Here is a 16,065-nt window from a genome sequence, read left to right on the forward strand (position 1 = left end):
GCACTGGAACATCCCAAGGCTTTACCGATCTTCTCCATTTTATCTAAGAAAACTTGGGGTTTCTCTGATGCATCAGACCCTGAAAATGATGGAGGCTTAAGCTTAAGAAAATCAGGAAGAGAAATATCTAGATGTCCCCTCTCAACCTCAAGATGTTGGCGATCGGCTTGTCCTTGGGAGCTAGGGAATTCTTGTATTCTAGGTTCCCCTCTACTACGCTCTATATATCCTCTATACGGGTCACCATTATCTCTACAACTCGATTGACTCCCTGTAGGCCTGTCGCCAAATCTTCGATGGTAATACCCCCAACTGGGTGTCTATCTACATCACTTGAGGACTATCCCTCCTCTCGTCTATTCACGGGAGTATCTGCCCTCACTAACCTAGTGGCCGTACCACATCTACCTCGCCCCCTCAGGGTAGATGTCCGTGGCCTATCTGTCAACTCGGTAGGAGCATCTTGCTCCCCCATCCATCTTGAGGTGGCTCGTGTCTTAGGCGGCATTCTTACCTAGACAAGAGCAAACACCTGTTATTAAACACACTTCATAATCATACTTAAGGCAAAAGGTGGTTTCTAAGATAGGGAATCTATGCGGTCACTTGGTTGTAAAATGTGTTGCGGTTCACACTTCACAACTGGAGTTCCCACATAAAAACCCGACTCTTCGCTGGACCAACAAAAGGAAGTTCCAGGACCTAGACAAACTAGGGCTCTGATACCAACATTGTCACAACCCAAATTCCTGACCATGACCGGCGCATGGGCCCAATGAACGTAATCCACTAAACCCAAGCAAGCCTATTAATCAGACATGTTTATCATTCCATCATAAACTGCTAAGTCACATTTCATAACTTAGAATCAAAATAATACTACACATTGCCATCTCATACTGGCATACCAAACAAGTGTATATACATTGTCTACAACATGTATCTTAACAATTTACATTAGGTTCGTCTATACACAATAAAATAATACTCGACTTCCAAAGAAGGGACTCGGATGAATGTACAGCTACTAAATGTCGAGACACTTACCAAAATTTGGATACAAGTCTACGAGAACACCTCGTCCTAGTTACTAGCTGCCTCGTGATCTGAAAACATGCAGTTAAAAATGATGAGTATAAACCCAGTCAGTGAATAAGGAAGGGAACAAGCAACAACAAGGGAGAATTTAAAATCATGATGCACTTCTTTCAAAACAATGCAATTTAGTTCCATTCATATTAAAAACCCCTCATCAAGCCCCTAAATGATTAATGATTTGAAAATCATGAATCCATACATAACGAACCATTTGAAGAATGAAAGCTTCAATGATATGCAAGCAAGTCAAATACGACAACGAATCTTCGCTGCAGCGAAAAGGCATTCTCGCTGCAGCGACATTGGGATTAAGTTAGTAGCCGAACGAAGGTTTCTTAACTGGCTGAGGGTTTCTTACTAAACCTCCTCATTTTAAACTTAACTCATTTAATCCTTAATGTTGGAAGTCCATGCTCAGATATGGTAGCAAAGAAATAAAAAATAGGGCAGCAATTGGACAAGATAGGAGACAAAACAAAAAGTTTTTCGATCTCGCTGCTGCGAAATTGTGACCCAGAAACATAATGTTTCTCGCTGTAGCTAAATTTTAACCTAGAAATAGAAAGTTTCTCACTGCAGCGAGAATGAATTTCACTGCAGTGAGAAGCTACAGTGTCATTCTCACTGCAGCGAAAATTTGACCAGCCTACCCCTCCAAAACCTGAGAGTTTCTCGTTACAGCGAGAATGATTATCGCTACAACGAGAAACAGGGCACTAATGCAAAATTTGCCCTTCTTCCCAAGGAAAAACCACCTTGCTGAAATGCCCATACCAACATGAAACACATAACAATTTCCCATGGTTTAACATGTCAAGTTTCACATGCATTACAACCATATACCATTACTCATTAATTTCCTATAACACTCATATTTACATATGTATATATGTATACGTATACCCATAATCATCATCATACACACCATCCCATCATCATTATCACCAGCTCATGCGCACTCCCTACTCGCACATGGCTGGGTCATCACCGGGTTATGCTCACTCCCTACTCGCACATAACCGGGTCATTCTCGACTTATGCGCACTCCCTACTTGCACATAACCGAGTCAATATAATTACACAACACTATATTCAAACATATATGTATAACAACATAATGCAGCCGCATAGAAATCCATAATAACCACATATCATAACATAAACCATTTCTCAAGAGCTTGTTCCCAAGGCATTCATTTCTTAAAAAAGTTGTATAAAATCATTCAAACACTTTGTACAAAACAGTCATATTCCCAAAAGAATTTTGATAGGCAATCCACTCACCGGTATATTGTTGAGCCTTTAGATGACTCTAGTTCCCCTAATTGTCCAAATGGGATGATGGGGCTTCCTAGAAACCTACCATCATATTAACATCACCATTATGTTAATTCACATACTATAAACCCTAAAAGCTATCTCTTAGCTAGCCTTCAATTGCCACTTTAAATTCCTATCTATGTTCACTATCTAAATCACTATAAAATGAATGAACATCCTCAACAATAAAACATTTCATAATCCCAATTACTAGCCATTATTCATAGCTAAAAATCAAGCTTAGTTCATCACTTACCCTAGGGCTCCTTTGTAGTCAAATTATCTTCCAATTGCTTCCAAATCAATGGGGTAATTCTCTCTTTCTCTCTCTAAAAGGCCCAACTAGTGACAGAAAGTATGGAAATATGATTTTTCAAGGGTTTTAAGGAGAGAGAGTGAAAGAATACAAGGGTTCTAGTCATGAGGGCTCAAAGGTATGAAAACTAGAGCTAGAGAGAGAAAATCATGCAAGCTCCATATCAAGCTTCCATGAAGGTTTTAAAGAAACGTGAGACTGAAAAAGGAGGAAGAAGACAAGCTATTGGAAAATAGGAGAAGAAGCTACTGGAAGAAGGATATTTATAGGCCAAACTTATCCATTCCCTTAAAATTACAAAAATGCCCTTGACTAGCTAGCTTGTTCTCATACAACCCTTTGTGCAATATTTTTACTCCTTTGACACCGGGACAAGGTCCATAATGGTCTAGATATACTCCGGTTCATGAAAACTTAAAATTTTAACCTGAGGTGAAAAATGACCATTTTGCCTCTATTGTGAAAATCACCAAAATTTTTGTTTCCTTTTCATTTTACCCCTAATTTCAGCATCCATTTATGCTTTAGGCCTACTTAGGCCATAATATTGTTTAAAAATCTTACTTTTATGGGTTTGGTAAGGAAATGATGAAATTACCCCTAATCAAGGATATCACGTATATTACTAACTACGAGTCTATAAAGGTCAAGGTCTCACACTAGTCCTCGAGTAAAATATAAAATAAAATATAATAACCTAAATGAAGAAAACAACTTAAATAGAAATAAATTGCACCAACTCAACAGTCACATTTAATATCCTTTAGAGTTAGTTCATAATCTCAACTCTAATCAACACACAAATATTATTCAAGTTTATGTTCCAATTCAACTGCAAGCTCATTGTTGAGTGGATTTTTATGTGTGTGCAATCTTTTCACCTAGAACATCATACAATCCGGATAAGCTTATACGCATGCAAAATTCAAATTAGCATTGAAATTTCATATGTTTGCTTTTCATCACTTTCTCTACTAATGTTTACTACTACTAAGTTAAAGATCAATAGGACTTTATTAAGCTTGTAATGTATGACTAGGGTTAAGGTAGGATATGGAATATTGTCTCATTCTAGGACCTATTTTGAGCTTTATTTTTCTTCACCAAGTTTACCCCTTTTTCATCTAAGCTTTCTTGTTTTCAACACTTCATTCTTTTTCTTTCTTTTTTTCTTTCTTTTTTTCTTTTTCGTCAATTTCACACCCCTAATCTTATTTCATTTTTCGGGCATTGAAATGAATACAATCATATTTTTGAACTTTTAATCACTATTCATCTTTACTAACTTTTTCAGTATCTAACTCATTATATTTTCTAGATTGACTTATGAACTTAAGAATGAAGGATTCAAAAATTGGGATTATTTATGTAAAGGTTTAGGTTACTAATTAAGTGTTTAAACAAAGAAAAGATTACATTAGGCTCAAAGGGGAATTCTAGGGATAAATATATATCAAGGTTGGCTCAAAAGGCTCAAATGGTCCAAAGATAACCTAAATCATCTCCTTAACTACCTATAGCCTGGGATTTCACTTCGAGAGAGATTCAAACAAATTCTAGAATTTTAGACATAATTCAAAATTTTACATTCACATAAACCTTCTCTAAATGTGCATAACGAATCTAAGCAAAAGATAATGTGCTCAAATTAACAGAAATCACATTCTAACAATGAAGCTCAACATAAGAATTTAACTTAATGCTCAAACAATATTCACATTTGCAAATAATTAAGATAAGAATATAACTAATTCTCATCATTGGATAAGTAAATCAAAGAAATTGGTGCAAAAAAAAATTTATCAAAAATAAACTAACCTAAAAATATCATAAAAACTAATAACAATAAAACCCTCCCCTAAACTTAAATTGCACATTATCCTTAATGTGAAAAGCTAAAAAGAATAAGGAAAATAAACTCCCCTATCAATGGTGGCAGTGCATTGAAAGCTCTAATTGTTTTCCTCATCTTCATGTTTTCTAAACCTACATACTAAACAAAACAAGCTAAGGAGAGGTTATAACTACTTATTTAAATAGAAAAACAAAAACTAACTAAAATAACAACTAATTTTAAAAGGATATAGCTTGGGTTGCCTCCTTAGAAGCACTTCTTTATAGTTAATAGCTTGACTATGGCACCCCCTTATTGTTGTCTACTAGGGTGATTAAGGATCTTTGGCTATCCAATTCACTTCCCAAATAACACAAGAGATGCTGCTCGTTCACTCCAAATGTTCTGTTAGCCTCACTTTAAATATCTATTGCACCACATGGATAGACCTAAACCACCTTGTAAAGACCTAACCATTTTGATTTTTGTTTCCATGGAAAGAACTAACTGATTTGGTTAGGAATACTTGTTGTCCTACCTTAAGATTAAGATTAATTGAAGGTGGTGGCTTTGACTCAAGAGTTGGTGCTTGCTCACTTGTAAGTGGTGGAATAGGCTTACCTTTAGCTATATTAGCTAAGTCCACTCTATAACAATGAGCTATAGAAGAAGGGTACTTAGTTGCATTGAAAATAATAAATTCAACTACCTCATTTCCAACTCTGAACGTTATTTTGCCTTCCTTTACATCAATGATCGCACCTACAGTCGCCAAGAATGGTCATCCTAAGATTAGAGGAATTTCCACATCATTTTCCATCTCAAGCACAAGAAACTCCATCGGAATGTAAAGAAGCCCAACTTTAACCAACACATCCTCTATAACCTCAACCAAGTACTTGATTGTTTTGTTTGCTAATTGCAAAGAAACTATAGTAAGATGTATCTCATTTAGTCCAAGTTTCCTAACAATTGACAAAGGCATAATTGAAGCACTAGCACCTAAATAACGCAAAGCTTTAGAAAATTTAAAATTACCAATAGTATAAGGGATAAAAAAGTGTGCTGGATCCTTAAGCTTTGGTTAAAGCTTATTTTGGATAAAAACACTATACTTCTCAGTAAGTGCAATTGTATCAAAGTCTTCTAGTTTCCTCTTCTTGGTTAAGATGTCTCTAAGAAATTTCAAATAAAAGGACATTTGCTCTAAACCTTTTGCAAAAGGTAAGTTAATGTGAAGCTTTTTAAACACCTTTAAAAATTTCTTAAATTGATTATCCAACTTTTATTTCTGGAAGTGTTGAGGAAAAGGTGGTGGTAGTGGTGGGCTTGCTTTTGTATCCTTCACTTGAAACTGCTTGTCATCATTATCAACCATTGTTTTATTGTCAACAAGCTTATCTTGGTGGTCAATTTGCTTGCTACTACTTCTAACCTCTTTTTTGCTCTTAAAGGTGATTGCATGGCAATGCTCCTTTGCTTTTTTTCTAGAATTGGGTTCAATATCACTAGGTAAGGTCTTTTGAGGCCTATTATTGATGGTATTGGCAAGTTAACCCACTTGTATCTTAAGATTTTGAATTGATGCACTTGACTTTGAATGATGGCATCATTTTTTGCTATGTAGGCATCATTCTTTGCCATGACTGCATCAACAATTCCTCCATAGATGGCTTCTTAATGAGGTAGGCGCTCTTGCTTGCTGTTGGAACCCAAAAGGCATATTTAGCCTTGGAGTTGAAGATGATCCCTGATTATTATTCTAAGAGAAGTTTGGATGGTTTCTCTACCCTGAGTTATAGGTGTTGGAGTAAGGATTGCTCTATTGTCTGTTCCCACAGACAACACTGTGTTTGTACTACTTGGACGCTGATTGCTTGCATGCTCATCTCCACAATACTCACAAACTACAAAAGGACTTTGAATTGAGTTAGCACAAAAAAAATCAACGTTTAGTTAGAACTACTATATGTGCTAATAATGTTGAAATGGCTTCCATATCATGAACTCTAGCTACTCTCCTATGCATTGATCACTTTGCTAATCATTGGTAATTGTTCGATGCCATCTCCTCCAACAAGTCATATGCCTCTTTAACTTATTTTTCTATTAGAGCTCCTTCTGCAGCAACATTAATGGTGGTTTGAACATGACCACCCAATCCATTGTAGAATGGCTACACTTAAAGCAACTTTACAAGACCATGATAAGGGCAACACCTAACCAAGTCCTTGTATCTTTCCCATGCCTTATACAATGATTTAAAATCTAGCTGCATGAATAATGTAAGATCATTCTTCATTTTCGCTATCTTAGCCAAAGGAAAGAACTTAGCCAAAAACTTTAGAGCAAGGTCATCCCATGTTGTGATAGATTTAGTGAAGAGTGCATTTAGCCACACATTAGCTTTGTCTCTTAATGAAAAAGGGAAAAGCCTTAAACGAATTGCATAATTTGTGACACCATTATGTTTAAAAGTGTCACATATCTCCAAAAAGTTTGAAATGTGGGCATTGAGATCATCATTTGGAAGACCCCCAAACTAGACTAAAGTTTAGATCATGGTGATGATGGCTGACTTAATCTCGAAATTGTTGGCTTGAATAATTGACCTTTGAAGGCTTGACAAAATCCCTTATACCAACAGAACAACGCAATCCCTTAAGGAACGATTTTGTTCCACTACTCACTCTTGGATTTATTATTCACCCTATCGATTAGTCATTGTATCAGTCTAAGCAAAACCTTGTTGATTCTCTCATCTAAGTTTTCGAAATGTTCTCTTGATCTTTGGATCACAAGGTATTATCTCCAAGCTTTTTTCTCTTCTCATACAATGATGGATGGACCTAAAAAAACAAAGAAAGAAAAACCCAAATTAAGACTAATTCGTTGAATTTTAATATTAATAACATAAATAGGAAAACAAATCTCTGGCAACGACACCAAAAACTTGTTGTCAATTTTTCACACGCAAGTTTACATATCAACAAGTAATATAGACAGCAAGTCCAAAATTATATCCCATAGGGATACGATTAAATAAGGTTTATTAAGTTAGTGTTCTAATTTGGCTATGTATGGCATTGAGGCGTATGTCTACCTTAATTGTGAATTAGATCACCTAAGTGATGTGAACATATACTATTTAAATCTTAGTCTAATCTACAATTACTCTGTCAGGTCTCATCTAGATTAACAAATCATTTAATTATTGGTCAAACAATTAAAAACATTAAGAACAAATTTGACTAAGCAAAGTTATACCTATTCATAATAAATAAAAGAGAAACGACTATTCAAGTTACATGTTGAAATCCACCACAACACTAGAAAGATAATTTAGCTCATAATAAGTAATAAAAACACCATCCAAAGAAATTTAGGCATGAATCCAAGTAAAAGAAAATAAGAGAAACACAAAAATAGAGAAAGAAACAAATAGTAAAAGTTTTGATCTCAAATTCACTTGCTTTCTTGCTTCGATCTTAGCTCTTTTTCTCTAGATAATTGCTTGTCATCCTCCTTCAAAACCTTTGAAAAAGGTTCCTTAAAAAAGCTCCAAATAAACCAAATTTCCAACATCCTGCAGAAAAATTTCTTTTTCGAAATGTCTCAAGTGCAACGGTGCTACCTTCTTTGGTGTCGCGGCCTTCTGCTCTCAAGTGGCACTATGGGGGCATCAATTCCACCAGCACCATGGCCACACTCTCCTCCATGCTATGGCCTTGGTGCTGCAGCCTTGAGCAACTTAAGGCCATGGCTTTAATTCCATGTGCTTCTTTGTGCAGAACTACAGTAGTCCAGCCTTTTTCAACATGATTTTCACCTTGATTTGATCCAAAATGGGTAAAGTGGTAAACATGAAAGTTGTAACCTTGTCTCATAAATTTCCAATGGTTTAAGAAATGCGTTAATTGGACTTTTGTAGCTCAAGTTATCCTTGAAATGTTGTAGCATGTACGAATGATGCCTTTACCATACTTGTTGGGTTTTTTCATCAAATGAACCTTTCTCATCAAATGTCCTACAAGAACAATAAGAGAAATCAACATAACTATTCTTAAAGTAATTTAAAACAAAATAACTTAAATTAAACTACTCAACATGTAATCAAACTTAATTAAGAAAAACAACTAAACTACTAAATTCTGAACCTAAAATCTGAAAGACCTAGCTACTTAAGCTCTCAAAATGTCAAAATAACTTTATCTAATAGAGTCATCACATAATAAGATAGGGTTTTGCAAATATGGATAATTGTCTATTTGCATATTTTTAAAGGCATATTTTTTTCTAAATACTCTTCCCCATTGCTTGTTCTTCTTCCCTGTTTTTGCTCACAGAGTTTTTATGACTCACACATTATTACCCTTATTTTTAACAAATCAATAAAGTAGATAGGTTGGCTCGTTGTCTATTTAAGAGAAACAATCTTCTATAGTTGGTCTTGTAAGTGATCATCATGGCATCTAATAGATGTCAGCCCTTTCATTTGTTTCCAACTTCGTTGGTTGAGTCTATCTTTATCTTTTAGATTGTTATGTATTATGACCTTATTTATGTCATGCAATTATTAATACTCTAGATTATCGCCATGAGTTAGCTTTGGTATGTATTCGGCTTAGGACGACTGATGTTTTGGGTTACGTTTATTTGGTTTTGCATTGAGAGCATGTGAGCGTGCAAGTTGATTGTTATATTTTCTTATGTATAATTAATCAAATTTATGTTGTCATGCATATGAATGACCAATTTCGTTGCTATTTAGGATTGCATGGGTTGATAGGGTAATTCCCATCGATACCCTTGTGCCGGCCATTGATAATTTTATTTTATAGAATTATTTTATTCTAATTTTGTTATTAAATATTAGCTAAGTCCTTAATTTTTAATTATAATTTAGTTATTTTTTGTTACTTTTATAATTAGTTTATTTTTAAGTAAGTTAATTTAATTTTATGTTTATTTCTTTTAATTTGGTTATTAATTAATAGTTTTTTTATATTTTTGTAGGAACTAAGGGAATTGGGTTTAAATTTGGAAAGTAAGGTGTTGATAGAATTGGAAGTTTGCTTGCATATGCTTTAGTGTTTTGACCATAACAAGCGCTATAAAGCTCAAAATGATGTTGTTCTTTGACCATTAGAAAGCTAAGAGATAGAGCTAAAATTTCATGAAGATCACTTGAACAGTTCTACTTCAAAGATAGAGAAAATTGCATCGAAAAATGGCTAGGTGCATTATTGAGAGAATGGCAATTTAAAGACTAACAATTGATGTTTGGGACTCTCATTACACTTTTAAGCTCAATTAAATCAGTAGGTCAAGTTAGAGAATTATAGGTTAAGTGTGTTAGTATAAATAGGATATTTTTAAGAGACATTAGTTTAGACAACTTCTAAGAGATTCAAGAAGCTAGAAGTTGAGGCTGAACTTGGAGAGCAAGACTGCAAATATTTGTTTTGTTTTCTTCCTTAGCTTTTATTTTTCTTGTTACTCTCAATGGTTGAATTTTATATAATGTTATTTATCTTTGCAATTATGTGTATCTAATTTTCTTTTTCTAAGATTGCAATTGAACTCACATGTAATCTAAATTTTTAATCTCTTTTTTGCTTATTTTTAATGGGATTTTAATTGTTTATTCCAATTTGTTCTTAATACTTATAATTGCCGATCACTAATTAAATTGATTTAAGAACCTAAACAAACTTGGGAAAGGTGTTGGACCCAAATAAATGTGCTAGAGGGGGGTGAATAGCACTTTTTGGCTCTTAACCAGATGAGGAACTAATTTAAAAAGCAATGAAAATAAAAACAAAGTAGACAATGCGCAGGAATTTAGAGTGGTTCGGTCTAAGACTTACATCCATTACCTTGATTATTCAACCAAGGATTTTCCAAACTAATCCCCTATGAACTGGTGAAATTCACAAGCTTTCACCAAGTTTTTACAATGGCTTTTACAAAGTTTAGCCAAAACCTTTCACAATAGTTTTTACCGGGATCAACTAAAACCCAAAGTGGTTTTTCAAAGGCTCAACCACAACCTTTCACAATGGTTTTTCATGGGCTCAACCAAAACCCAAAGTAGTTTTTCAAAGGCTCAACCACAACCTATAACAATGGTTTTTCACGGGATCAACCAAAACCCAACAACTAACTTTTCTAAGGCTAAGTTAGAACCTATACACTCAATCAAGCAATCCAAGCTTGATTGAACCCCTTAGAGTGACCCTTTCACTCTAAGAACATAAAGAGAAATGAAATAGAAGTGTACCTATGATCACAAGGTTTATCTAAGTGGTACAAGTTGAAGTGCAAAACACAACTACAAATATGGGCATTGAGTGCAGTAAAGTATAGACAGATTTTTACTAGTTTTTGAGCTCTTTTTGCTTGGAAGCCTTCTCTTTTTTATTTCTAGCCGTTGGAACCTTCTTTTATACTTGGAGAAACAACTCTGATGGGAGTTAGGCAGTTTTTGATCATTGGAAATAGTTTGGTAGCTAATCTGGCCGTTTATCTATCTTTAAGTGCAGACTTCAAAATTTCTTGCAGAATGCTCTTAGTCGACTAACCGATGTCTTAGTTGACTAAGTCGTCTCTGTCTTCTGTTCCTAATTTCTGGTAGTTCTTGCAGTGTGCACTTAGTCGACTAACTCATTCCTTGGTCGACTAAGTTGGTCATGTTTCTCAACACTTTTCAGCCCGCAAACTTTTGATTTAAATCTTAATTGACTAACTATCATTAACCAACTAAGGGCTTCTGTCTTGTTGATCAATTGTGACTTCCTTATTCCTATGCTCTTTGTTATGTGCCTTTGAATGATTGATTATTTATTTGCATACAATTTTTGTCCTACACACTTAATTAGAAATATTAGACACAAATGAAATGAGAATGTTTTATTATCATCAAAAACTAATAGAGCCAACAATCGCCCCCTTTTTGATAATGACAAAACATTCCTTGATTATCAGCACAAAAATGAGGATTTCTCCCCCTTTGTGTATGCTTCCCCTTAGTGTGTGCAGATTTTGCTTATTCATTCCAGCAAATTTTATTCATGTCATATAGAAAATGACATTATACATTCAGAATATATATATGCAGAAATATAAAGTGATTTACAGCAAGTGAATATTGACAGATTATCATCAAAATTTCAACAGCGTCTTTCAACAATATATTGTTATTAGATTTTGTTTATGCCATTCATAATTCAACAGATATACTATACTTAGCATCCATATTTATTCATAGACACAATCCATTCACGATGTCATAATAAAAACCAATCATCAGCATACTGTCCCATTTCAGTACTGCACCAGATTTTATCAATAGCAGTCAAAATACCATAGACAGTAAGACATAATTTGAAATTCAATTATCAACAACCAAATAACATAAACATATTAGCATCCCATTTTACACACAAAAGCATAAACAACAAGGTTAAATTCAAGTGTTCAATTTTCAACAGGGCACAAATAGTAGATAACCAAAAATTAACAGTTAATGTTCTAAAACTACCCCTAGATAGTGTTGCAAAACTGCCCTTAGATAGTTTTTACTTCCTATCTCCCATAATCTTTCCATAATTTCTCCCCTAAGATCCCTACTATACTTCTCCCTCTTTTTGTCATCATCAACTTCTAATCATTAGTGTAATATTTGACATTGAGGGGTTCAAGATAAGGCTCTGGATGAAGAGAGGGTTGAGGTGGTGATTTCTAAAAAGAGGGTTCAGGTGAGTACTTGTTAGAGACTTCTACAGGATTCTGAGGAGAAGAAATAGTTGTTGGCTTGGCTTTTTCAGCAATCTAGATGATTTTCTCCTTTTGATGAACTTTGTTTTAGTTACCATTGTTTTCTTGCCCTTGCCAGGTGGTTTGGACTTGACTTAGGGAGCAGTAGTGGTATTTGCCTTTCCTTTTCCAAGTTTCCCTTCTACAGTAGGAGCTGATGCAGATGTTGCCTGCTGAGTTTTTACCTTAGCTACCTTTTTCTCAGCTTGCTCCTCTTAAACCATTTGATGGAAAAGTTCCATGATTGAAACCTTTTCAAAATGTGGAAGAGATGGTTAAGGTTTTGGTTGAGGTTGGGGTTTAGTGGGAGGATTTTCATTAAGTGATCTAAGCACCTCGGTTCCTTGTACTGATTCTTCTTTGTTCTAAGGCTCAGGTGAGGGGGATTTTCTCGGTTGTTCCACCTAAGGTTCATGACCTTCAGCTTGCACCTCAGCTTCCTGTTCTGTTGGAGCCAGGCTAGGAGTTGTAGAGCTGTCTGTAGTAGCTAGTTCAGATGGCATTTTTTCTTTTCCTTTCATTTTGTTTTCCATTTCTATTAACCTTTCTTCAATTTTCTGAATTCTTTCTCCTTGATCTATGAGCTTCCCGTCAATTCTCATTAGCAGATTAAAGATTACTTCATTTGAGAATTGAGATGGTGCTGCCTCTAGTTGAGCAAGTAAGGAGGATTCTTTTCCTAGACCAACCTTGGGGGTTTTAATGTATCTTTCTCCATCAAGTTTGTACCCCATTTTAGGCAAGCTTCCTAGATAAATGGCTTGGTCTCTGGTTTTGACCTTGTCTGCCTCATATCTAGAACTCCAAATTCCTTTCTTCTACACTAGAGAAGTGATGATATTTCCATAAGGTAAGTTTATCTTCTTCAGTCTGCATGCTCCGCTCATTCTTTCAATCCTAAACCTTCCCAGATTAAGTGCAACACCACTAAATGCATGTTCCATTAGCCATAAATCTTGGAGGCTAATGTAGCTTAAGCTTCCACTCCTGCCATGAAGATTAGCGACAACAAACTAATGTAGAATCCTTATCTAAGGACTTGTAATAAGCCCGGCATTACTCTTGGAGGAGTACTTTTCTCTCTTCCCTATGATAACTTCCCACAAGGATGAGGGGTTGTAATTCTCAGGGAATTCAAATTCTCCCTCATTACACTCTATTTTAAGAAGTTCTCCTAAATCTGCAGTAGTGACAGTGAATTCTTTCCCATTCAAAAACACATTTAGACCCTCATCAAAATAATCATCAAGATCTTCCAATTTATCCTTGTCAACAACTATACTCGAATAGAATTCTTTGACTAAACTAGCACTGTATGATCGATTTTTAAATGTGCTGAACTCATTCAATTTTAACTCTTCAAAATAATCCGATAAACTTGTCAAGATTTTAGGCATTTCATTAAAGCTTTCCTAGTCAATGTTTTTTCCACAAGTGATCAGTGCATTCTCTATTTTCCTAAATCTCTCTTCATGTACTTTATTTCTGAATTTAAAAGATGAATTAGTACCTTTCTTGTGCGATCTGCTCTTTTCTTTCTTCTTTTCAAAATTATGGCTTTTCGATTTTCCAGATTTTTTACTTGCAGGTTCCGACTCAATCCTCTTCTTTTTCTTTAGTATTTCAGCTTGCAGACTTTTTTCCATTGGTCGTTTGCCTTTCTTTTTCTCTAGAAGTTCTTGAGATTTTCCTAATTTCATCATTTGGTTTGGATGCCTTTGGACTCAGGGTTTCGAAAGGTTGAGAGGTAAGAGTTTCAGTTTCAGGCATTGGTTTCAGCAAAGAGAGAGTGTAAAGAAAATAGGTTGAGAGCAGTTTAATTCCAAAAAAAAAACTGTCTGACTCCCCCTTTCTAAGTACAATTGGTAACTCCCCCTTCAAAATTCAAAAATTGCCTTCTAATTTTATTTTTTGGTGTGGGCAGCTTTCCTTCTCTATTTTATTTCCCGATAGGCAGTTTCTTTTCATTATTTTATTCCTCATACCTTTACTTAATTGAGTTTTATTATTGAAAGAGACAGAATTGTCATGGCCCAAATTCTGAGCTATGATCGTCGTATGGGCTCAATGGGCATAGCCCACTAGGCCCAAGCAAGCCTTTTTATGAGATCCTGTTCTTCATTCCATCCATCATCTTCAAAACCATGTGTTGTAATTCTCAACGATAAATGTTTCAGTAATATTTTATAGCAACTGAATATTCATCTTTGTATTGTCTCAAAGTACTGTCATTCATTGCCGTCTCATAAGGAAATCATCATCAATCCAACATATACATACTTCATTTATAACATGACTCTTAGTAGTTTACATTACATATACGTGTACACAGACAAAAGACTCTCAACCATCAGCGGAGTGACTTTAAGTGAAGGTACCGCTACTGAGATGCCATAGTACCTACCAAGAAGATGAGCATATGTGGACACTCAATCTAGGTCCCACTGCCTCCAAATCTGAAAACATGAAGTTTAAAAACGTGAGTATAAAACTCAGTGAGTGAACATAAAAAGGGAACAAGCAATTGATAAGGAGAACATGGAAATCATGATGCACTTGTTTCAAAAACAATGCAATTGATTTAATTTCTTACTAAAAACCCTTCATTTCAAACTTTGATTAATAACCTCATAGTGTTGCAAAAAACCAATGATCAATCCATGTAGTTAAATGGGTGAAAAATATGTCAAAATCAAGCAAGGTAGCAAGCATGACAGCAAGTTTTTCGTTGCAGCGAGAAACATTCTTAGTTTACATATGTTTCGGTTTTTCAAGTATATCTCCCACTACCAAGGTCCAATTGACATGATTTTTGAACCATTATAAAGCTAAGATGTTGGGATACAACTTTTATGTTTACCACTTTGCCCAGTTCTGACCGAAAGGTGGTCAAAATTGTTGTCAAAGTGGAAGCACTACACTAGAATTTTGGGACCACCTGAGAGTTTCTCTCTGTAGCGAGGATCCATTTTCGTTGCAGCAAAATTCCTCGCTACAGAGAGAATTCTTTTTCGCTGTAGCGAGAAACAAGGCTGGTTTGTGCCCCCAGCACCTAAGAGTTTCTCACTGCTGCGAGAATGCATTCTCGCTGCAGCGAGATTCAGGGTAAATGATAATAAAGGAATTTTCACATGCCACAAAAACCATTCCTACCATATTGCACATCAAAGTGAACATATTGACAACAATCAAGTTTCTCATTACTCATTTCAATCACATATTATAATCATAAACTTTCTATCACATATACATATATAAACATATATATAAACACGTACACCACCCCACTTCATTCATCGTCATGTGCACTCCCTACTCGCACACTTCAACATCATCATGTGTGCACTCCCTACTTGTATACTTTAACATCATCATGTGTGCACTCCCTACTCGCACACTTCAACATCATCACACAACATTATTCATCAATGCACAACATATATTCATATATATACATACCAACATAATATAAGAGCACATGGATTCATCTTTTTACACATTTCACATTTTCACAACATTAAAACATTTTTTCAAGGGCTTGCTCCCATGCATAATTTAATGAAAAACCAAGTAAAATCATTTAAATGCTTCATCCCAACACATATGTATTTGCCAAAAACACTTTGATGCAAGTTCACTCACCGATATTTCTTGAATCTTTAATTGACTCTAACTTTGA

The sequence above is a fragment of the Theobroma cacao genome, chromosome 2 (assembly GCF_000208745.1).
Source record: "Theobroma cacao cultivar B97-61/B2 chromosome 2, Criollo_cocoa_genome_V2, whole genome shotgun sequence".
Classification (NCBI taxonomy): Eukaryota; Viridiplantae; Streptophyta; class Magnoliopsida; order Malvales; family Malvaceae; genus Theobroma; species Theobroma cacao.